The sequence below is a fragment of the Leopardus geoffroyi genome, chromosome A3 (assembly GCF_018350155.1).
Source record: "Leopardus geoffroyi isolate Oge1 chromosome A3, O.geoffroyi_Oge1_pat1.0, whole genome shotgun sequence".
Lineage (NCBI taxonomy): Eukaryota > Metazoa > Chordata > Mammalia > Carnivora > Felidae > Leopardus > Leopardus geoffroyi.
Genome location: NC_059336.1, coordinates 10857172 through 10880765, shown reverse-complemented (window position 1 = coordinate 10880765; position 23594 = coordinate 10857172). Strand labels below are relative to the sequence as shown.

Genomic DNA, 23594 nt, shown 5'->3' with positions numbered 1-23594 from the left:
ATGCACTGGCAAAATAGAAAAGGATTAGCATGGTGGGTCTACAATGATACTGCATCTCCCTTGGTGCTGGGCGCATTGCTGCCTGAACAAGTTAGAGGTACAAGCTGGAGGGGCCATTTGGGGATATGGAGGGTTCAAGACACCACCTGAGGCTTCAGTGGCTTGTTCAGTAGTGAGTTGGGAGGGGGCTTCCTCCCTTTTTGCTGCATGGGACACAGAGGGGGCATCTGGCCTAACTGCGGAGTGGCAGTGGATGGGTCACCTGGATGACAGGTGCTGGAGAGGAAAACGGGCAAGTGAAAGCAGCCCCGCGGCCCCTCTCTTTCTGACTGGGGAGCCTCCAGGAACCGGAAAAATATATACAGAGACTCCTGTATCCGGGGGCCTGCGGGACTCCCCCTCGGGTATCTACAGGCCAGCGAGCATCAGGTGCACAAAACCCAGAGCCTGAACCGACCGGGACCTGGCTTCCCACACCAGCAGCCTGATCCTCCCCGGCCGTGCCCATCTCCGTGACCATCACCGGGCACTGGGCAGCTCAGAACAGCAGCCCGGACATCCTACTCATTCCCGCCCCGCCCCCCCCCCCCCCCCCCGCCACTTCCCCCAGATCAGTGCCTTGTTAAGTCCAGAGGTCTTTCTTCTTCTGTCTCGAGCAGGTCCGTTCACCGTGCTCCACCTCCAATGCCGCTACCCTCTCTGAGCTGCCCGGATGACGAGGATGGTCCGTCGGCTGTGCGCCCGCGGCTCTTACTGGCCCCCGCACCAGAGTCCACGCTGCAGCTAGAGTGACCTTAACACACGTGTATGTCGTGCACATCGAGCAGCTCTCTTCTCTGCATTTAAAAGTCCTCCTGGCTTCCTGTGCCCTTGGGACAGGATTCTGTGCTTGGCCCCAGAGGCCCTCTCCCGCTCGCACCTGCCCGTAGCACCTCTCCCACCCCATCGTGCCCTTCTTCCTCCCCCCCTCGCTGTTTGAGCTCAGCCACCCTGCCTCCTTCCCTTCCAGGAGGGCTCAGGGTCTCTCCTGTCTCATCATGGGTCATGACCGTGATTGTCTTTCTGTCTTTCCCTCCTTCCTCTTCTTTCTCTGGCTTGTGCTTATCCATTCTGTACATTTTAGCTTAAACAGCACATCCTTAGGCGGGGGGGGGGGGGGGGGTTGCTGCTCCCCAGACTAGGCTGAGACCCTCCTCCCAGGCTTTCCCAGTGCCCTGTGTGTCTCCATCACCACCGTGCACCCTGATGGTTTATTGGCATACCTGTCTTTTCTGCTAGACTCCAGCAACTGGACTGTGGCTGCACGGCACAGGGGTTGGTCTTTTTTTTTTTTTTTGTTCTCTGACCTCAGGGTCTAGCTCGGTGGCTGGCACATGGCAGGGGCTGAGTAAATACAGAGAGAAAGAATGAATGAAGCTTCACAAAGCATAATGGAAATGCATAATGGAAATGGGGGTAGCTAACTCTGGGGGAGGGGTGGGAAAGTCACACGAGGAGGTGATGTCACTTAGGTACTAAGGGATGAGTCGGACTCTTCCAGATGGAGAAGGAGGGTGGCTTTGCAGGAAGAGAGAGGTGCAGGTGCAAATGCGTGAAGGCACAGGAGAGAACAGTGTGCTTGCAGAGAGGTTTGCACAGCAAAAGCCTAGGGCAGGGAGCCGTGTCGGTGAATCTGAGGGGGTTGGTAGAGATCACACAAAGGACCTTGTGAGCTGTGCTTGGTCGTGGGCTTTACCTTGGAGGTCATTGGAAGCTACTGGATGTTTGTGCGCAGGTGGATGAGACGGTGAAGTTGGTATTGTAGAACGACGACTCAGACAGCGGTGGCCCGGAGGGTTAGGAGTCGGGAGCAGAGGCTGGGCTGGGCTCCCTCTGATATGTCTGGAAGCCGATTCCCGTCCTTACCCCCAATTCCTGGCACAGGAGGCGGGATGGTGGCGACCACCTCCCTGTCTCCACTGTGAGGGAGGCAGGGGAGCAGATGTCAGCCTGGATCATGAGGGGACTTTCCCGTCACCTTGGCTCTCATCCCGGTGACCGGGGGGGGGGCTCACTTGGGGATGCCTCCCCCTCCTCCCACCACATGTGGGGGGGCTCATCCTGACTGAGGCTCCGCTCCCCTATCTGGCTTCTAAGACAAGTTGAGCCAATTTGGGAGAAGTCTGGGATGGAACCAGAAAGGGCAAGCAATGGAGTTGATAAAAAATTCAAGGTAGGTTGGGCTCCTTGGGGGAATCACTTGCTAATTTCGTACCTGTGAAATCCACAGTCAGCAGCTGCCTGCCCACTGGTGTCTGAAGAGAAGGCTTTCCAAAGCCAAACTTGAAGGTAGACAAAGTCACGGACCCACCGTTTCTTGAGGAGCTCTTATGTGCCAGGAGCCGTCTCGTTTGATCATCATGCAACCCTCCCGGGGAAGTATTATCACTTTATTACTTTAATTTTCAAAAGAGGAAACTGAGGCAGAGAGAGATTAAGGACCTTGCCTAAGGTCACATTGCAGAGTCTCAATGCAGCAGGCAAATGTGGAACCGGTTCTCTTGGACCAAGGGCAGACTTCTCTGATTTTTGTCCCAGATACATTATCACTGCTCAGCCTACGTCTCTGTGCAAGCAAATAGCCAGTTTTTTCTTTTTTAAAGGCGTATTTATTTTTGAGAGTGGGGGGACCATGCAGGACTTGAACTCATGAACCATGAGTTCATGACCTGAGTTGGACGCTCGACTGACTGAGCCCCTATGGCGCCCCCCCTAGCCAGTGTTTATTAAACACCCTCACAGTGCCAGGCACTGGCCACTGTGTTATTCCGAATCCTTGCAACACCCACTTGAAGTGAAGGTGTTTATCCCCATTTCACAGATGGAGCGTTGAGGCTCCAAGCGTTTAAGGGTCTTGTTTGAGGTCACTCACGTAGCTGGGAAGCCGTGAAAGCAGGTTTGAATCCAGGCAGTCTGAGGCCAGCGTGTAGCTCATCTGGCTTCCTCTTCCCTGCTTAGCCTTTCCCCAGACCTCTCTTCCTCCCCACCCCTGCGCCCAGCACTTCTGCTCAGACCTGTCTGTTAATGAGCAAAGAGAGTGAGCATGTGTGCGCGTGTTAAAATGAGTCAGCAGGTTGTCCAGGCGGAAGTCTCTCGACAACAGTGTGCAACGCCGTTGACAGAGTCAATTACCGTAGCTCCAGGGAAGGGCTGTTTAGCATCTTGAAAGGATTAACCAGCCAGTGCCTAATTATTGCCAATGAACCGCCTCTTAATTATATCCGCGTTTCTGTTACACACGCCGGTGCGCTCCAGCCCCCGCAACCGCCGTCCCCTTTGCCACAGCCGAGTTCTCGGAGAGGACGGCAATGCTGTGCGTGTGGGAACAGCGACTCTTCTTAAACTATTAACGTGAAGGTCACGTCTTAGCTTGTGGACGCTTCTGCCAGGAAGACGGGAAAAGAGCAAAGTGGTTTCCACGGGCCCCCCGGCCTCTCTTCCGCCAGGTCTAATTTCGTTCAATAGAAGAGCTACCTGCGCTGGCAGAACTCCCGCGTGCCAGGCACTTTCTGCGATTCTCGCCTGCACGTACGCACGGCGAGTGTCCGTTTTACAGATGGGGAGACTGAGGCCTGGAGGTGCCAGGGCTTGTCCAAGGCCATCTATGCGGTAAATTGCAGAATTACTATTTGACCCAGGGTCTGCCTGGGATGTGGGTCTGTGCTCTGGGCTGGGGGAGCTGGCCAGCCCCTCCCCAAAGTCGACCCCACACGTGTCCGGGGGCGCTGCTCTGTGCCAATACCGTCGCAGGGTGTGGGCAGGTGGCACGGCTCAGCTTCTGCCTACGACGTCTCCACCCTCGGCTGCAGGGAATCCCTCTCTCCAGGTTTATAGTCAGGGTTCGTCTCAAATCCCATGTGGTGCCAGGGGCCGGGTTCGTTCTGACCCTCCCGGCTGACCAGCCTTTCTCTCCCCCACCCGCAGGGCAACTCGTGCTTACACCTGACATTTGTGCACACAAAGGGCCTCACAGAAGGTTTGGGGGAAGGTGAGGAGGTGTGTTATGTGGCCGAACGTCGGACAATTTTCCAACCGAATGTTAGGCATTCTGTTGTTGTTCAAGTACTTACAGAAAGTAAGTCACGCATGTGTCGCCTCGTGACTTTGCCACAAAGTGAGCACACCCGTGTTAACCAGTGCCTGGGTTGGGAGCAGAGCATTCTAGCTCCCCACAAGCCTCCTCCCCAGACTCAGAAGCCCTCCCAACGTTTCCCTTTTCCATGCACCGTGCACACAGCGTGTGGCTAATACCGAGAGAACACTTGCCGTGTGCTGAATGCTTTGCACATATCACCTCGTCTCATCTCCCCATTCACTCGGAGAGAAAGTTACTCTTAGTGTCCCCATTTTGCAGATGGGGATGTCAAGGCTTAGGTTAATTTGCCCAAATTGTTTCTGCAGGTGGTGGAGGCGGGAGTTAAACCTGGGGCCACCTGGCTCCAGCCTCCTGCCTCTCGTCCTCTGGTCGGGGAAAGCACGGTGCACTTGATGCCTCTGTGTATTCCAAGCCCTCCCACTTTCCAAAAGTGGGACCCTCGTAGTGGTCTTTGGTGGCTGACAGGGGGCAGTGCATCCAGAAGGCACCTGAGAAGTGCCGGATGGATGACTGACTAAACAGAATGCCGTTGTCTGAGCCTAAATTGTCTACTGGGATCGGGCTTGGAGAGAAAAAGCGACGTAAAGGGCAATAATTTGTAGCTATTCTCAAGAAACCAACCATTTGCACATGGCTGCCTGCAAGGCGGTGGATTGCCAGGCGTAAGCAATCCTTGGGCGGTTTTTTCATTAACATTCCCTTGTGCTAATTTGTGGTAAGAGGACGTGAGAAGAAATAAACCTAGCGATGAAGTAGGGATAGACTTCTCCTTGGCTCCCGTCGGGGGAGTCGGGCAAGATGGATGGAGAACTCTGCCGTCCTGTCAAAGTTCACGCTGTTTTTACTCCAGAGTTGTTTCCCCGAGTGATGTATCGTGCTACCTAGAAAATCAAGTGCTTTTTTTTTTTTCCCCTCAAGCCCACAGAAGAGTCTCCGTGTCCTTAAAACTAACATATTCAGTCTTACTGCCTCTGGTATCTGTGCGCAGACCCATTCCGTGCTATTTTTAGGGTCATTTCCAGAAAAATAATTTACTTTTCATTGTGGAGTCTGTCAAGCTAAGTGGAGTTATTTTCTTTCTGGAGTTGGATGAATAAATCCAGTCCCTAAAAGATGGGGATTTAAAAACCATGCCTGCAGAGATGAGTCTCATAGTTAGGTTTATCTTGTGGAAAATAACAAGGAGCTACCAGAAGGTCTTTGTGTCCAATATGCTTTGTTACCATGTATCAGATCTATTTTCTTAAGTTGTCAGAGCTGTTTGCACTGGTAATAATAATAGCTCTCCCAAGAATTGCCTTCGGGGGCTAAAAATAGCTCCTGTCCTAGGGTCAAAAGCTGAGAGTGTAGACTTTGGAGTTGTACTTACCAGGATTCAAATCTGGACATTTACTCAACCTCTCTGGCTTTAGTTCCCTGGTGTGAAAAACAGGAAGAATAATGTTACCTGCCCCGTCAAGTTCTCTCAGGGGCAAAGCAAGATAAGGCACGAGTATCATGGTCTCCATTAGGCACAGAAGGCACGGGGCCATGATGCTTTTAGGGACCCGCAAAAATGTTTCCATTTTAATTTTTTAAAATCAGAAGAAAAATAGGAATGTCATAATAATGAATACATAATAATGAATCTAGCCCAGATTGTAATGTCCTTACACCAACACAGTCGTAAAACATAATTTTAAATATTTTTAATGAAGAAAGGAGCCCATGAAGGCATGTGTCCGGGATCCATGAAGGTCATAGTGTATCGGCTGGGATTAGACTACCTGATAACAGTAATGTCAACAAATGGAGGTATATTTTTCTCTCATGTAAAACAAGTCCAGAAGTTGGCAGTCTCACGTTGATTTGGCAACTCATTGGTCTTCAAGGTCCTGCACTTTTATTTTTCTGTAGCATCGCCCTCAAATTTGCCTCATGGCCCAAAATAGCTGCTGAAGCTTTAGCCATCATGTCTGCATTCCAGGCATCAGGAGGAAGAAGGGGCAAAGGGCAAAAGGAACCCACTTCTTAGTTAGGGGAGCTCCCTTTAAGGAACATTTTTTTTTTAATAAAGTTCATTTATTTATTTTGAGAGAGAGAGAGAGAGAGAGAGAGAGAGAGAACAAGTGGGGTAGAGGCAGAGAGAAGGAGAGACAGAATCCCAAGCTATGTGCTAATGGCACAGAGCCTGATATGGGGCTTGAACTCACAAACTGTGAGATCATGACCTGAGCTGAGATCAAGAGTTGGATGTTTAACCAACTGTGCCACCCAGGCACCCTCCCACCCCCCCAACCCCCCCACCCCCACTTAAGGAACATTCTAAGAATTTCTGCACAACACTGAACTTGTGGTCTCAAGGCCAAGCTTAGCCAGGGGACCAGGAAATTTCATGTTTTGGCTCAAAGAATTGCCTTTTTAATGAAAGATGAGTTTATACCAAAGAATGGAAGAACAGGCCAGGGAACACGACCCAGAAGTACGGAAGACAGTAGCTTTCTCTGTGGGGAACACCTTGACTAAGAGGGAGACAGAAGAGAGCTGGGCCCTCCTCCTTCCAGGTCGCTCACCTGGGGTGTGGGTGGCTCTCAGTCCTGAAAGGGGCGGGGCATCCCTGCACACACGGGGCTTTGATCGAGTGAGAGGGTCGAGAAGGAAGGGGTGGAGGGAATCTGGGAGGTTTGTGGGCTCTGTGCCCCATGCACCTGGTTCCCTCACTCTACCGGTTCTCAGTACGAGTATCCCTTGCTTGGAGAAGCTGTCCCTGACCCCTGGACCGAAACACCAAGCCTCCTTTCCCTCTGCCCCACTTTTACTCACCTTGGGCTATTTCTTCCTTCACGCACATCTCACTGCCTGTAGGTTTACTCATTATTGTCTGTCTCCCCCAGCTAATGAGTAAACTGTATTGGAGGCAGGCTTCCTGCAGCATTTCATGCCCGGCAGGTGGTAGGTGCTCCTGCACGTTGAATGAATGGCCTGATGCGTGACTATCGGCCACGGGAGACGGAACTAGCATGGGCTCTGGTGCCTTCTCCCTGCTCTGACACACTCTCCTCCATGCATCTCAGTTCTCTGGCTCCACTAATTGTCATTCAACAGAGGGTTGTTGGGAACTTACTCTGTGATAGGGGCTGTTCTGGGCACCAGGAATCCAGCAGGAAGCAAAGGAGATGAAAATTCCTACTCTCAATAGAGTTTGTCTTCTAATGAGGGAGAGAGACAGATAAATATGTCAGCTGATAACCTGTGGTATGGAGAAAACCAAAGCGAGAAGGGGGCTAAGTTCCGGCAGTGGAGTATTGTCATTTTATATGGAGTGGCCAAAGGAAGGCTTTACTTGGAAGTGGTAAGAGTGGGCTAACTGACTGAAGGAGCCGGGGGGCCAGCCACGTGCACATCTAGCATAAAAATGTTCTAGGCAGACGGAACAGTAAGTGCAAAGGCCCTGAGGCAGGAGCATGCCTGGTGTGTCTGAGGAACAGCAAGAGGGCCAGCGTGGCTAGTGGAGAAGGTGGGAGATGGGTGGGGTGCCAGGGTTAGGGAGGATCAGTTAGGGCCTTTGGCTTGTATTCTGAAGGTGACGGGAAGCTATTGGAGAGTTTGGGGCAGAGAAGGGGCATGATGTAACTTTTTCTTTTTAAGTTTATTTATTTATTTTGAGAGAGAGAGCGAGAGAGAGAGCAAGTGAGCTGGAGAGGGGCAGAGAGAGAGGGAGACAGATCCAAGCAGGCTCCATGCTGCCAGCACAGAGCCCAAAGTGGGGCTTGAACTCACGAGCTGTGAGATCATGACCTGAGCCAAAACCAAGATACAGATGCTTAACCGACTGAGCCACCCAGACACCTCTTAACTTTTTTTTTTTTTTAAAGGATTCCTCCTGGGGCGCCTGGGTGGCTCAGTCAGTCGAACATCCGACTTCAGCTCAGCTCATGATCTCATGGTTCGTGGGTTCGAGCCCCGCGTCGGGCTCCATGCTGACAGCTCAGAGCCTGCTTCGGATCCTCTGTCCCCGTCTCTCTCTGCCCCTCCCCCCTGTGTATTGCGGATGGGCCATGGGGGGTGTGAGTATAAGCAGGGAGACCGGTGAAGAGGCTACTGCCTTGTGAAGGTCAGTTCTACGTGTCAGCTTGGCCGGGCTAAGGGATGCCACGTAGCTGGAAAAACACTACATCTGAGTGTGTCTCTGGAAGAGATCGGTCTTTGAACTGGTGAAGAAGACTGAATGAGAAAGAAACCTGCCCTCACCACTGCAGGCGGGCAGCATCTATCCAGGGGGCGTCTGAAAAGGCAGAGGAAGAGCGAATCTGCTCTTACTTGAGCTGGCACATCCACCTTCTGCCTTTGCACACCGATGGCCCCTGGCTTTTGGCCCTCTGGTCTTGGACAGGGTCCGAGAGCAAGTCCAGGAGCGTCCCAGTTCTTGGGCCTCCGGGTCTGGATCAGAACTACAGCACCGGCCGCTCTGGCCTGCAGCTTGAAAATGGCAGGTCTCTGGGGCACCTGGGTGGCGCAGTCGGTTAAGCGTCCGACTTCAGCTCAGGTCACGATCTCGCGGTCCGTGAGTTCGAGCCCCGTGTCGGGCTCTGGGCTGACGGCGGCTCAGAGCCTGGAGCCTGTTTCCGATTCTGTGTCTCCCTCTCTCTCTGCCCCTCCCCCGTTCATGCTCTGTCTCTCTCTGTCCCAAAAATAAATAAACGTTAAAAAAAAAAAAAAAGAAAAGAAAATGGCAGGTCTCAGCCTCCGTAACAGGGTGGACCACTCCCTCGTGTCCCTTTCCATAAGCATCCTCTTGGTCCTGTTCTTCTGGAGAACCCTGCCTGGCGTGTGCCTCTTCCCGCGAGAGGTGACCGTGGCTTGGACCAGGCTAGAGGCCGGGGGGGGGGGGGGGCGGTGGCGGTGAGAGGCCGCGGGCCGTCTTGACGTGACAGACTTTTCGCTTCTCACCCTGAACGCTTGCCACGGATGCCCTCCCCCTGGCGACCAAGCTTCCACAGGAGAGGCTCCATTCTGTCGGAGGTCTGGCTCTGTTAATCCCACTTGCGGACAAAGTTCAACCCCAAGTCCTCAGCAGGTGCAGATGTGGGGGTTTCAGTCGCAGGGTCCAAGATGAAACTAGCCTACAGACAAGGCATCAAAAATATTTGCATTTCCTTTACAGGAGCGTGCTGCCATTGACTTTTGCCACAGACCCCACTGCTCTCTACTGCCTTTACGTTATCTGGTTTCTGAAGGAGACACACGAGGCTAGTGTGAAATGGGGTTGCTAACTCGACTTTGTGCCAGCTGGGACCCACATTATACCGATCTTGTTAGCCCCATTTTATGGATGGGAACAAATAGGCCCACTCAGAGCGATGAAGTGACTCATCCAAGGCTCTATGGTTTGAGCTGGTGATTATGACTCTCTGGCTTTTGTGACTCTCTCTCTCTCTCCAATCTACTGACTTTTGCAGTTAGTGAGACTTGAGAGAGAATTCTCGCTTCATCAGACAGATATCATACCCTACTTGTCCGTAGATGATTCCAGAAACATCAGGGTAATAGAGAAGGGACCGTGTTCGTGTTTCCTCCCCACTCTCCAGGAAAGGAAGGAAAACATTCCCTGGTGCGTTGGTCACTGATATCACAAGGCCTGAGCGGCATGCCACATGGGCTTACTGTGTATGTACAAACTATACAACATACTGTGTATATTTCTCCAAATGAAGGGTTTCTTTCCAAAAGACAGTATCTGCAGCACTTGTGTGGCCAACAACACTTATTATTATGCCTTTACACCCATAGTTCTGTACCTTCTTATTTTGTACCCCCTGGTCTTTGAAAACGATCTCTAGAGGGTGGTTCTTAGTAAAACTTGCCATATTCTAAGGTAAATTTCAACGACTTGATAAAACCCTTGCCGGGGAATAAGAAGGCAACAGAAGTAGAATTATACTCCCAAGTGTTCCCAGAGCCTGTTCCAAGGACCAAGGTATTCAGAAGTAAAAAGGCATTTGCCCTCTGTGGGTTTCCAGGAAAAAAAAAAAAAAAAAAAAAAAAAAAAAAAGACATTAAACAGTCATTTACCCTTTTTCTACATTTTTCCAATTTCTCAACTGTTCCTATAGCAACCTTAATAGAGATTGGGTTGCTAGAAAAGCATTCGTTTCTATAGAAACAATTCGTTCTATAAGAGAAAAAGTTTACTTGGTAGCACATGAAATCTAATATTAGGATTTTGGTTTCGTTGGTGGATTTTTTTTTTTTTTTTTTTTTTTTTTGTCAGCCAGAAGAATATTTCCCAGGCCACCTACAGACGTATGGTGCATCTTCAAGCTCTAATAGGATGTTGTCATATGGGTTCTGGATGGAGGGTGCAGAGTCTGAGTCCCTTGGGATCTTTGCTGAGACTCTATAGTTTACAACATTTTAGTCCTCTCGTATGCTCAGACACAAGGGGCTGGACCAGATGATCTCTTGAGATTTTTGGGTCAGGAATTCATGGTTTCTCTTGACTTTCCTGTGAAAACCATGAGGGGGTTTTACTAGAAGCAGATAGGTGATTTGGGTGGCAAGTGACAGGAATCAAAGTCAAAACTGGTTGAGAAGGAAAAAAAAAGAGGAGGGGTGGGATATATTAGTTCTCCTATTTTAGAATTCTGGAGGTTTCAGGTACGGCTGGATCCAGGGCTCATTGACGTCCCGCCTTCCACTGTGTTCTTCTTCATTCTCAGTATTGGCTCTTCTGGCAAAGTGGTCTCTAGCCTTATCTTCTGCCGCATCCTCTGCATCCCAGCTAAGCATCTTCACTGGAAAGAAAGTACCTTTTTTTTCCCTACTAGTTCCCAGAGACTTCCTGGGGATGCCGCTACTGGGACTGACTTAGGTCACATGCCACACCCCTGAACCAATCCTTAGGAACCTCGGAATGAAATGAGTGGATGGGCCAGGGCTGGATCAGAGGCTTACCTTCGGGGTCAGAGGTGAGGTCAGCGGATCCCAGCCTCCACAGACTGAGAGAAAAGGAGCAAAGTTTCCATAGGGGGAAAATCAGTAGGCAGAATTAGAAAAAAGGGGGATGGTTGTGATCCCGGCACCAGCCAGCCATGCCAGCGACCCAGCTGACCACATTCTAGAATTAAAGGCTTGGCCCTTAAAAGCCGCTTCCTCCCAGCTTGGGCAGAGAGAGAGACGGTTCAGTTTTCCAATTTTCATTTCATTTTTCCAATTAGCCTACCAGCTCCACCTCGAGAACATCTTTCAAGCACGATTTTTTTTTTCTTCTAAAAGGAGTTGGGGAAAAAAAAATCAGAATACATTTGCATGTTACCTAAAACATTTTAAACTCGTGTCTTATCTTTGTGACTGCACAGTCTTGTCTTTTCAGTACTGGTAGCTATATAATTACAGTCACCTTCAGCCTCACTGATTCCTTCTTGAAAAGGTTATTGTGAACAGGGGACAAAAAGTCATTTGGAAACACCACCGAGGTCTGTTTTCCAATTGTCTTTTCATCCCAAAGTTCAGAGATTTCTAGAAAATCATATGTCAGCAGAAGCGGCATATAAACAACCTCATATAAGTTTTTTGGGTTTTTTTTTTTTTTTTTGGGGGGGGGGAAATACATTCCCTGAGATGATTGAAGGTGTGAATTATTTCAGGGAGCGTGTTGGTGTGTGGCCAGTAATTTAAATTAACTGGATTTCCAGGGCTTATTAAGAGCTTAAAATCGGATTGTTAAAATTCAGAGAGCGTTGTAGTTCAAATTTCATGTCTGCTATAGGGGCTTGTTCGCTTTAAAAATGCTTTGTTTTCCTTGTTATTCGCTTGCAAAGTTATTTAAAAGTTTAAAATGTCCTTAGGAGTATTTTTTTTTTCCTTGTTAATAAACTGGGTTACTGATTTCCATGGAGATTACTCCCAGCAAAGCTCTTATGTTTAGGCAAGGAGCTATCATGTCGGGATCAAAAGGGAATCCCTTGAAACCTTTAATCCCGTGGCAAGACTAAGCGTTACTTGTGAATGAATCCTGGGGTCTCCGTGGGGTGTCGAGAAGCCCTTCAAGATACCCAGCCTGTACTTCAGAAGAGAAAACCCTTGCAAGCCGGGTCGTACACGAGGGACTTCAAGCCTGGTGGTAGGAAGTGTGCTTCTGTGCCCTGTGTTGGAGGGATTTGTGCTCTATGCTGGGTGAAGGTGTCCTTGATGCGGCAAGAGTGAGGGTTGATGTCCAGTTTTAAAACCCCCCTGTGCAGCCACCCCAGAGGCCTTGACATCAGGAGAAATTCAGGTGCAGATGGACAATCGGGGACCAGTGTCGTAGAGCAGTGCCCCCCAAACCTGAGCGTGCCATGTCCCCTGGGCCTCTTGTTCAAATGCACGTTCCGATGCCGTAGCTCAGGGGTGGGGCCCAGAATTCCGCACTGATAGCAAAAAGTCTGACAGGGCCCCCGTGCTGCTGGTCTGTGGGCCATCCTTGGAGCAGGGAGATCGGAGACCGCTTCTTTCTTTCGTCTCGCCTGGGAAAGAGCCTGAAAATCAGATTTTGGATGTTGCCGGTCTTTGGCAGTGCTACCTCTGGCATATCTTGGGACTTTACGTCATATCTGGAAAAGAAATCCCATTCGAAGGGTAAGGCTAAATCAGAGGCGCTAGATGATGTCTTAATTCTGGCAGAGTATCAGGCTGCAAGCAGAGAGAGAGAGAGAGAGGAGAGAGAGGACCGATCAGCAACGATTCAGACAAAACTCATCTTTCAAAGCAGGAATGGAAAGGAAGCCTGTTGTTCCTTCAGAATTTCTTTAAGAATCTTAACTGTGGGGACTGGTGTTCAATAATATCTTTGTTCATTCAGCTGAAGGCAGATTTGTCTGTTCTCCTCACTGGGGGCTGATCTCGTACCTGACTAGTTAGGTAAGGAGAAGCCATGCTGAAGCGTTTCATCAGAATTCTCGACGTGGCTGGTTCGGAAGAGAGAAAGGAGCAGGTGCCTCTGAGCTTTTGGGAGAGTCGCCAAGCAGGCAGGCTGTATCGGGTAGCGACCGCTGAGTAACAAACCACCCCAGAACTTTGTGGCTTTAAACAACAACCTCTTATTATTTCTCATGTGTTTAAGGGTGAGCTGGGCAGGTGCCCCGACCTCAGCTGGTCCCACTCACGTGTCGGTGGTCAGCAGGTGGGTCGGCTGGGTGGTCTAGCATGGCCTTGGCTGGGATGGCTCAGCTTTCCTCCATGTATTTCCATGCTCTTCACAGTTCAGGCGTGTTCTCATGGTGGTGGCAGTGGTCCCAGAGAGAGCTAGTCATTCAAGGGGACAAGCAGGAACACCCACCCGCTTCTCGAGCTATGCTTGTATCGCATTTGCTAATATATCCCACGGGCCAAAGCAAGTCATAGGCCGGGCCCAGCAGAGGGAGGGATGGCAAAGTGGGGACAAAGAGTATGGAGGCAGGGAGGCCTGTAATTGGGGCCACTGGTAAAATCAGACGAGTGCACAGCTCTGACTTAAAGCCCGAGGTTGAGTCTGTAATGGGATTATTCCATTCATTCACTCACTCACTCATTCATTCATGAAACATTTATTGTCTTTCTCTTATGCAAAGCACCAGGCTCTGTCAGACTTTACTTGGACGTTTTAGTTGCTTCAAGATTCACACCCACTTAAATTCCACCTCCAGACCGTCTCCTTGTGGAAACTGTGAAAAGCTTTTGCTCACTCTTCTGGAGGAGCTATAGGGCCTGTGGAGTGGGGAAGAGGGTCCACGTCCCAAAGCCCATGGGGCCCCTACTGCCTGTCACCGTGGAGACGCTAGGTAGCTTTAAGGAGACCCTACCGGCCACTTACTCTGGGGCCTCCGCCTTTCGAGACCGAAGGGCCTGCACTCAGTTCCTGGGGCTTCTCTCCCTCTGGAGCCTACTTTCATCATCATCGATGTAAATAATTTTTATTTCACGGTTTTGTTAGATTTTGATGGATTTAAAAGCATAGTGTGAACCTTAAGGTGCCATGAAAATGTGAGGGTTTTTTGGGTTTTTTTTACTTTTTTTTTTTTTTTTTATGTTTTATTTTTGAGAGCAAGAGAGACAGAGCACGAACGGGGGTGAGGCAGAGAGAGAAGGAGACACAGAATCCGAAGCAGGCTCCAGGCTCTGAGCTGTCAGCACAGAGCCTGACATGGGGCTCAAACTCATACACTGGGAGATTGTGACTGGAGCCAAAGTCAGACGTTTAACCCACCGAGCCACTCAGGCGCCCCAAATGTGAGGGTTTCTTATCCCCACGTGTAGGAAGGAGGACCCAACGGGCCCTCCTAGTTTGGTGGCTAATGATGTGCTCACAAATTGGTATGGGTGGGGGTGCGGTGAGGGATGACGGGAGAAAGAACCCAGATTTCTAACAGCGGCAGATTTCCTGGGTGTAAATCTTCGCATCACGGCTGATTTCTACCATGGTTGCCACCAGTGATTTAATAAGCTGCTTGCAGGGGCGCCTGAGTGGCTCAGTCGGTTAAGTGTCCGACTCTTGGTCTCTGCTCAGGTCATGATCTCACGGTTCATAGGTTCGAGCCCTGGGCTGGGCTCGGTGCTGACCCTGCAGAGCCTGCTTGGGATTCTTTCTCTCTCTCCCTGTCTCTCTGCCTCTCCCTGGTGCCTTCTCTCTCTCCCTCTCTCTCCAAATAAATAAATAAACTTAAAAAAAAAATTCTAAAAAACAGAAAAAAAAATAACCTGCTTGTAGAATTCTTGCCTAGCTAATACCGGAATTCCTGGGTATTGAACCACTGGCTTTCTCAAGCTCACCCAGGCCCACCCTGGGTCTCAGATTGCCTGGATTGGAACCAGCTTTGCCTCTGGCTCTGTCTGATTTTGTGCAAGTGGCTAAATTCTGTTTCCTCACCTATAAAATGGGGATAAAAGAGTATCTGCTTGAAACAAAGTTTAAATGAGATCGTGCATGTGAGGTGTTTCCCACGGAGTAAGTGCTCAGTAAAGGCCAGTCGGTGGTACTCGTGCTCCTTGCTTGGTCGGCTGCTGGTGCAAGGGTCTGAGTGGACACACTCACACCACAGGGTCAGGCAGGCCCATCCTGAAAGTGGTTGACATACCCCATTTCCTGCCCAGGCCCCTCCTGAGCCACCAGCCTCTTACAGACCATTTATTCATGCAGAGCTCAAGGCACTTGCCTGGGGTCAGGCTCCTCACAAACAACACCCCACTTAGTCCCCACGGCAGTCCTGTGAAGGAAGTACACTTGTAACATACCCATTTTATGGATGGGACAATTGAGGCCCAGGGAGACTGAGTAAGTCTCACAGCTACAAGGAAGGAGAGGCAGGATTTGAATCTAGAGTGCTTGGATCTAAACCTCCCCCTCCTACTTTTTTAACGGGGAAAAAAAAAAAACATTTATTTACAGTAATTTCCTGGTTTTCTTTATTCTTTTTTACAGCAGCTTCATTGAAATTTAATTTGCATACATAAAATTCCTTTTAAAGTGTGCAACTGAATTTTTAATATAATCACAGAGCTGTGCAAACATCACCATTTTCTAATTTTAGAATCTTTCCACCACCCTAAAAAGAAAACCCCCGGGGTGCCTGGGTAGCTCAGTCGATTAAGCGTCCAACTCGGTCTCAGCTCAGGTCTTGATCTCAGGGTTGTGAGTTCAAACCCCGTGTTGGGCTCCGCGCTGGGCGTGAAGTCTACTTAAAAAAAAAAAGAGAGAGAGAGAGAGAGAGAGAACCCAGATGCCCCCTCTTCTTCCCAAAGAAACTCAGAGACACTGGACATATCTCTCGGCTTCCCCAGAAACCAGCCTCGGCTCAGCCAGCTGGCCCCACCGGGACGTGGGGAGACTCAAGCAAGAGAGTTTTGCCCACATTCACTGAACACCTCGTCCAGTCCCAGAAAGCGTCACCTGATTATATTCAGCTATTTATTCTGTCCCCTGCCCCGATGTGAAGGGGGAAAATGTAATTATTTCCGGGGCCACAGGCTGTTCCCGCTTTATTGCCTGGTTCCCTCTCCCCACACATCTTTCTTGGTTTTAGGAGAAAGAAGGCAAGTGGGGAGCACTGGTGCCCTCTTTGCCTCTGATGAGAAGCCCCTCTTGCTGAAGCTTTTGCTCTCCTGTCCCCCCGCCTCCTTTCAGCCCCCCTTCCCGCAGTCAAATAACATCTGATTTTAGGTGCTGGGTGAAGGAGGCGTGATTGGGACCCCCCGGCGTGCCAATCAAATACAGAAATCAAAGAGTGGTTTCTCCAGACCAGCCTGGAGGCTGCTGGGTGGTACTTAAAAATCAGGCTGTGTTTAATCACTGGGGGGAAAATATGTATCCACTGCAGTCTGATCATGGTATTGTCTAAACAGCCCTTGAAATTTGTAAATGACATGTGGCAGCGGTATTTTTAGCTCCTGTGTTTCAGAAGGTGAGCGGTCCCTCCTCCACCCCCACCCCCACTCACGTGATAACCTCTGGTTATGTTCTTTCACCTTCCGTGGGGCTGTTGAATATGCAAATCGCGTTGGGCTCCCTCACCTTTCAGACTTTTCCTGTGTTTCCTGGTGGTGGGTGTGATGGAAGAAAGGTGGTTGAGCAAAATAATTTATCTTTGGTTGTTTTTCGAGGCTGAGAGTCTTCGATTTGTAAGCAGTGCCTTGTGGGTGCAATCGCGTTTCCTGGAGGCTTTTTATTTTTTGTTTTTTGGGTTTTTTTTTTTTTTTTTTTGCAGTGAATCCTGTTGGCATTTGGAACGAAAGAATTTCAGCAATATTCCCATGGATCCCGAGGTTAGAGAAAGACCCTGTCGCAGGACCATCTCAAGACCCATGAAAGGTTTTCCGGGACCCTCATCCCCAGTGCCCTTGGGGATGATTTCCTGGATTTACGTTTAGGCTGAAAGCCCAGGGCTTGACCCTGTCCTCAGGACAGGACATTTCTCTTGTCTGTGGGCCACAGCCCCTTTCCCGTGGAGGGAAGTCAGTGAATACTTAATTAGATGAGAGAACCTAAGGACTGAAGCTTGAGGGTGCTTTTTCCTCTTGTAAATAACCCGGACCCCACAGGTGCAATAGTGTGTGAACAACATCGTGAACAAAAGTAATAATAGCTGACTACATGGCAGGCACCATTCCAAGTGCTTTATACGAACAAACTTTTTATCTTCCTAGGGTGACAGGGTGTCTCAGATTTGGCACTGTTGAGATCTGGGGCAGACAGCTCTTTGTCGCTCGGGACTGTCCCGTGTACTGTAAGATGTGGGCAGTATCTCCAGCCCTACTGTGCCCACCAGCCCCCCCTCCCCCCAGTGCAACCACCACAGAGGTCTGCAGCCATCACCAAATGTCCCCTGGGGGTGGGAGCATTTGAGGAAGCAAAAAAGAAGGAGAAGAAAACCCGCAGGGAGAGGTGAAATAGGAAAACAGGAGAGAAATCCACACACTGGAAAGGCGAGGTGTGAGAACAGAGGGAGAATGTTCGGGGCGGAGTCGGGCTCAGAAGACCTGGCCCTGGGGCTCCACCCCACGAATGAGTTGGCTGCGGGCGCCCTGGGTGGGTCTTCACCATCCTTGTGCCTTGGTTTTCGCATCTGTAAAATGGGCATGTGGCACACAAGATTTGTGGCAGAGAGCACATGAAAAAATTGCCTGTCGGGAAAGCGCGGTGCAGATCCATGTAATTCTTATTGTTGCCTGCGTGCTGGTGACATATGCGTGCAGTCAGATGGGTTATGTTTGTCTGAGTCAGTTGGGCTGGAAAAGAGGCTACTCCTGAATTTGCTGTCCACCCTGTGAGGATCAGTAGGACACCACGGCAGTCTCATTTACGATCAGGAAACAATTGGATGGAAAGCACTTTTGGAGAAGGAACAATGCAAAAAAGCACGGATGGGCCAGCCAGAGGTGAAAGAGTTTTGTGCAAGGGAAACCGGGTTTGGGATTTCCAGGTGTAGATGCTTCTGGATGGCCCCTCCCCTCCCCCCCCCCCCCCCCCCCCCCCCCCCCCCCCCCCCGTCCCTTCTCTGCAAAATTCAGCCGCAGGGACTTCTCAAGTAGTCTGGAAAATGCAGCTCTGAAAATTATACTTGGCAACAATGGCTCTCTGTCCAGGCCCTTTGGAGGACAAGACATGGAACATTACTTTTGTAAATCTACTTCAGGCCAACCTCCTCGGGACTCCCTGCACCACCATCGCCCCACGGTGAAGAAAGGTTCGGGGGACATCGCCCTGAAGCCCTGGCCAGGCCCCTGTAGTTATCTGTCCACAGTGCTCACTCTGGAGACACATGTTTACCCAGACGTGCCCATGTCTGCTGCTTCTTTCCTGGCCACTCTTTGTCACGCTGGGACCCTGTGACCATTCCATTCCAGGGGCACAACACTCTTCCACACACCTGCAGCATGGCCAAGGACCAGGGTCCCGGACCTCTGCTCAAAGGCCCATGGTCTTACAGAATCTCTTCGTGCCATGGGCTCCTCCCCCCCCTCCCCTTTTCCGTTCCTTAGGGGCACTGATGTCCTCTCCTGGTTTTCCAGGAGACATGGCTGAATCCCATCCAAGAGCCATTTGTCCTCGCCAACAAAGCTGGTGGTGAGATTGTCTTCCAGACCCTTCCAGCTTCTGTCCTACAACCCCCTTGCCTCTCCCCTTCTCTCTGAAGCCGAGACAAGCAAGCATAGAACTGACCCTTTGCTAGAATGGGAGACAGGAAAGGGAATACATAGGGAGAAACCCAGATGTTCAAATTAGAAAAAAATGGTCCTACATTCTATGTGTCACTTCCAGAATTCTTGGCCCACGTGGCCAAGGTTGCCAAGCATGGAGATCCATGCAAGACCAGAGCCAGGAGACATGGGCAGTGCTGGCACGTAATACGTGCTCAACAAACATCTGATGGGTGAGAGAGTGAATGGAGCTTCTTTTGCGAAGTCAGACTCCATGCCCTGAAAAGGAAACTCACCCAGTGCGTGAGCAACGAAAGGGAGATTGGGTTCTGCCATGTCCCCTGGTCACCTTCTTCGTGTCACAAAGAGTCATTTTTGTTCAATGCGCTGCGGCTTGGTACAAGTTGAAGATCTGCTCAGTCATGCCAAAGGGGCTTTTTTCTCCTTTAACGTAGGTTTGTGGCTCTGACATTTCCCCAACTCTCTGTCCCCCTCCATCTTCCTGGTTGTCAAGGAAACAGTTTCCTGGACAACCTGTTGACTTATTTGGCTGCCTGGTTTGTATTATCCAGTGTGGGGAGCTGTTGTGGAGGCTTTTTTTTTTTTTTTTTTTTTTAATGTCACCAAGGTAACCGCCAGCAGCCGCTTAATTATAGTTTTAGGTAAAGATGAATTCTCTTTTGCAAATGTTAGTATATTTTGGGGCTGGGTGGGGAGTGGAGAACTGCCCAGAGATTAACGTTCTCTAATTATATGCTTCGGTTTTGGACAATTCAGTTTTATTTGCAACTAAACTCGGTTTCATTCAGGGATTGGGTTTTTGTTTTTTTTTTTTTTTTTTTTTTTTGGTCTAAAAAAAAGCAAGGAAAACAAATAAAATAATGAAAACAGAGAGGAATAGGGGATCGGTGTGGTAGGAGGAGGCTTTGAGTGTGGTGGGGGGGGGTGGAGGATTGCTACCTAATGTCTCTGGCGGCTGCTTCCTGAAACGTGCGTTCGTCTGTGGTTCCGAGAAGTGGTCTGTGTACTGGTTACCGGATCCCATCTCTGCAGCCTGCTGGCTGTTTGAACTCAGGCAGGTGGCTTCGCCTGTCTGTGCTTTAGTTCCCAAAGCTGAAACGTGGGGAGACGGGAAGGAGTTCAGCTTCACTATAGGTGTGTTGTGAGGGTTCTATGTGAGGGATCTATTTATTAGGCCCCTAGGAGAATACCCAGCACGACATAGGCGCTCTAGCATATCAGCCACCATTTAAAGCCACGGCCCCCTACGAAACCATACTTTTCTTTTTTTAATTTTTTTTTTTCAACGTTTATTTATTTTTGGGACAGAGAGAGACAGAGCATGAACGGGGGAGGGGCAGAGAGAGAGAGGGAGACACAGAATCAGAAACAGGCTCCAGGCTCCGAGCCATCAGCCCAGAGCCCGACGCGGGGCTCGAACTCACGGACCGCGAGATCGTGACCTGGCTGAAGTCGGACACTTAACTGACTGCGCCACCCAGGCGCCCCGAAACCATACTTTTCGTATGCCTGCCTACGCGTTAACCATTTCAGCTGTCAGTCACTGCATCTGCTAATCTTAATGGTGCCTTTGTTAGAGGGTAATAGAGTGACTATAATCGTATCTGGCACTTCTTGGAGAGTTACACTGTTCTGAGCATCTTACAAGTCTTTACTTCGTTTCTCGTTCCCAATGGCCCTGTGAGGTACGTATTACCATGATCTGCTTTTGGTCAGTGAGAAAACCGAGAGGGAAAAAGTAAGTTGTTGTTGTTGTTTTTAACTTTTTGAATGTTTATTTATTTTGAGAGAGAGAGAGAGAGAGAGCACGAGCGGATAAGGGGCAGAGAGAGAGAGGGAGACATAGAATCCAAAGTTGGCTCCGGGCTCTGAGCTGTCAGCACAGAGGCTTGAACTCATGAACCATGAGATCATGACCTGATCTCAGGTCATGTCAGACGCTTAACCAGCTGAGTCACCCGGGTGCCCCAAGTGTTTTTTTGTTTTTGTTTTTTAATTAAAAGATCAAACTTTCAAAGAATTCTTTGAGCTGTGAGTCACTTTGTTTTATGTTTCCTCCTTGGTGATGCGGTACTGCTCAACCCAAGTGGAGCCTTTGGAGTTAACCCACGTGCCAGGATTTGGTCCGGGAGGTTCTTAGGGAGATGCCAGATAATTGCGGATTCCTTGGGCCCTAAGCGGCTGCTGTGCAGCTCAAGAAGTCCTGGGTCCTCCTCAGCTTCCTGCACCCCAGCACCCTTTCCAGGTGTGGGGATAGTCAGGCTGCAGAACCGCTGAGGAGGAGGTTGCGCTGAGTTTGGGGATCCCCCCCTTGCAGCTGAAGGGTGATGGGGCCCGTTCGGCCCCAGCGGGACCTGCAAAGTGTAGCTGTCTGAGCCACCACGGGAGTTTCCCTTTTGCTCCCACAGGTCTGTACTTGGGAAACCAAGGAGTTTAAACAGACCATCTCCAGCGTTGACCAAGGTTTTATTTATTTATTTAAATGTTTCTTGGGGCGCCTGGGTGGCGCAGTCGGTTAAGCGTCCGACTTCAGCCAGGTCACGATCTCGCAGTCCGTGAGTTCGAGCCCCGCGTCAGGCTCTGGGCTGATGGCTCAGAGCCTGGAGCCTGTTTCCGATTCTGTGTCTCCCTCTCTCTCTGCCCCTCCCCCGTTCATGCTCTGTCTCTCTCTGTCCCAAAAATAAATAAACGTTGAAAAAAAAATTAAAAAAAAAATAAATGTTTCTTTATTTGTGAGAAAGAGAGAGAGCATGAGCAATGGAAGGGCAGAGAGAGAGAGAGAGAGAGAGAGAGACACACAGAATCCAAAGCAGGCTCCAGGCTCTGAGCTGTCAGCACCGAGCCTGACGTCGGGCTTGAACCCACAAACCACCAGACCGTGACCTGAGCCGAAGTCGGAGCCTTAAGCGGCTGAGCCCCCCAGGCGCCCCCATCCAGGTTTTAAATACTGCGGTTCCATGGCAGAATGAGGGCTGCAGACCCAGCACGCACATCCAGGCCCGTCTGCCTCCAGAGCCATACTTTCAGCCACTGCCCTAACTCCTGCTGTTCTGATCACTATGGACCATGTGGCCTCCGAAGTCAGCGTCCTTGGGTTAGAACCCGCCATTTGCTAGCGGAGTGACCTGGGCAAGTGATGCACCTGTCTGCGCCTCAGTTTCCTCCTTGGCCAGATGGGGACAATGACAGTACCTACCCCTGAGGGTTGTTGGAACAGGGAATGAAGTCAAGACTCCTGAAGTGCTCGTAGCACCGTAACCCTCCACTAAATGTTAGGTGCGGGTGGAATCACTCCCGAACGCTGCAACACAATTACCATCGATGCTAGCTGGCTGGGGGCCTAGTGGTGGCCGAAACAGTTCACAGGCAGCCAGGTGCCCACCATCATTCGTATGTTGCTTCTAGTATAGTTCCCACATAGATTTCGGTATCATTAATCTCGTTATTTTGTAACCTACATTATGAAGGCAGGCGTCTCTCTCTTCTTTATAAATCTCCCACTGGGGCCCTCTTTTTAAAAAAAAGAAAAAAAAAAACAGCTAAAAACCTTCTTTAATTGAGATTCAGCTCCACAGGCCAGCCCCCGTCGGATCTGCTATACTAAGCCCACCGGGGAATATTTGTTTTGTGTGTGTTTCCCCTCTTCCTGTGGATTATGTATACTTCCATCATTTTAGAACGAGGACCGGAGTAGCGACAAACATGTTGGTCCAGAACAGCGGGAGCAGTTGGGTTTTGGCATCAGATGCCCTGTCCCCACGGAGATGGATTAATTGAGGTACCCGAGGCCGCTTCTCAGGCCAGTGGCTTCAGACAGTGTGATGAGCAAGGAGCCATACGGCCCCGGTCTGTCTACTCCCGACCCCACCCCCTGCCTCATATCTTTTATTCATGACAGTCTCTCGCAAGGAACAGCAAGATCAACAGCACAAGCGTGACCTCCTTTTCTTCTCACTCTCCCTCCAGGGACCGCAGAAGGTTCTTTCTGGACACTGAAAACATGTCTCACCCGTTCCCCACCCCATTTCTCAAAAAGCCTCAGCGCTGGATTGAAAAGCACGCATTGCAACAGGATGATTGAGGGAAGGTAATTATGTATTATTAAATGCAAAAAAAAAAAAAAAAAAAAGAGAGAGAGAGAGAGAAAAATTGTTCTTTGCAACACCCCTATGGCTTGGCAGAAATGAAAATAGCAAAATGCTAAAATGGTTTTCCTGCCAGTGGGATGAATGGATGCCTGCCCCCTTGATTTGGGGTCATTGGCTGCAGGGACTGCCCTGAGCACCAGTGGAGACCCTGAGGAGTGGGGACGGATGGCTCCAGCGTGGGGGTCTTTGTGGGGACGTGGGCCACAGAAAGGGAGGGGGCATAGAAGCCCGGAGGAGATGTTTTCTTGTTCCCTTGGCTCGGAAGGTGGGTGGTCTCTGTGTCTTTGGATGAGACCTTTCTGGGTAGGATGAGGGTGATAATACCCAAACATCAAAATCATACCCCACGTGGCCCAGCACTTTAAAGTTTACAAAGTGCAGGGGCACCTGGGTGGCTCCGTCGGTTAAGCATCCGACTTCGGCTCAGGTCACGATCTCACGGTCCGTGAGTTCGAGCCCCGTGTCGGGCTCTGTGCTGACAGCTCAGAGCCTGGAGAGCCTGCTTCGGATCCTGTGTCTCCCTCTCTTTCTGCCCCTCCCCCACTCATGCTCTGTCTCTTTCTGTCTCAGAAATAAATAAAAACATTAACAAAATTAAAATAAATAAAACATTAAGGCTTCTGCACTCACAGCTCAGAGCCTGGAGCCTGCTTCGGATTCTG

The 23594-nt window shown here is 50.1% G+C and overlaps 1 long non-coding RNA gene across 1 annotated transcript in view; it reads left to right on the top strand.

The window, feature by feature from the left end:
• The window catches only part of LOC123580010, a 39099-nt gene extending 15770 nt beyond the window's left edge, over positions 1 to 23329 (top strand). Inside the window, exons 5-6 of the long non-coding RNA XR_006703076.1 lie at positions 660 to 805; positions 22751 to 23329. This is a non-coding gene — a long non-coding RNA (uncharacterized LOC123580010). The remainder of the gene's footprint in view (positions 1 to 659; positions 806 to 22750) is intronic.
• Positions 23330 to 23594: the final 265 nt, after the last annotated feature.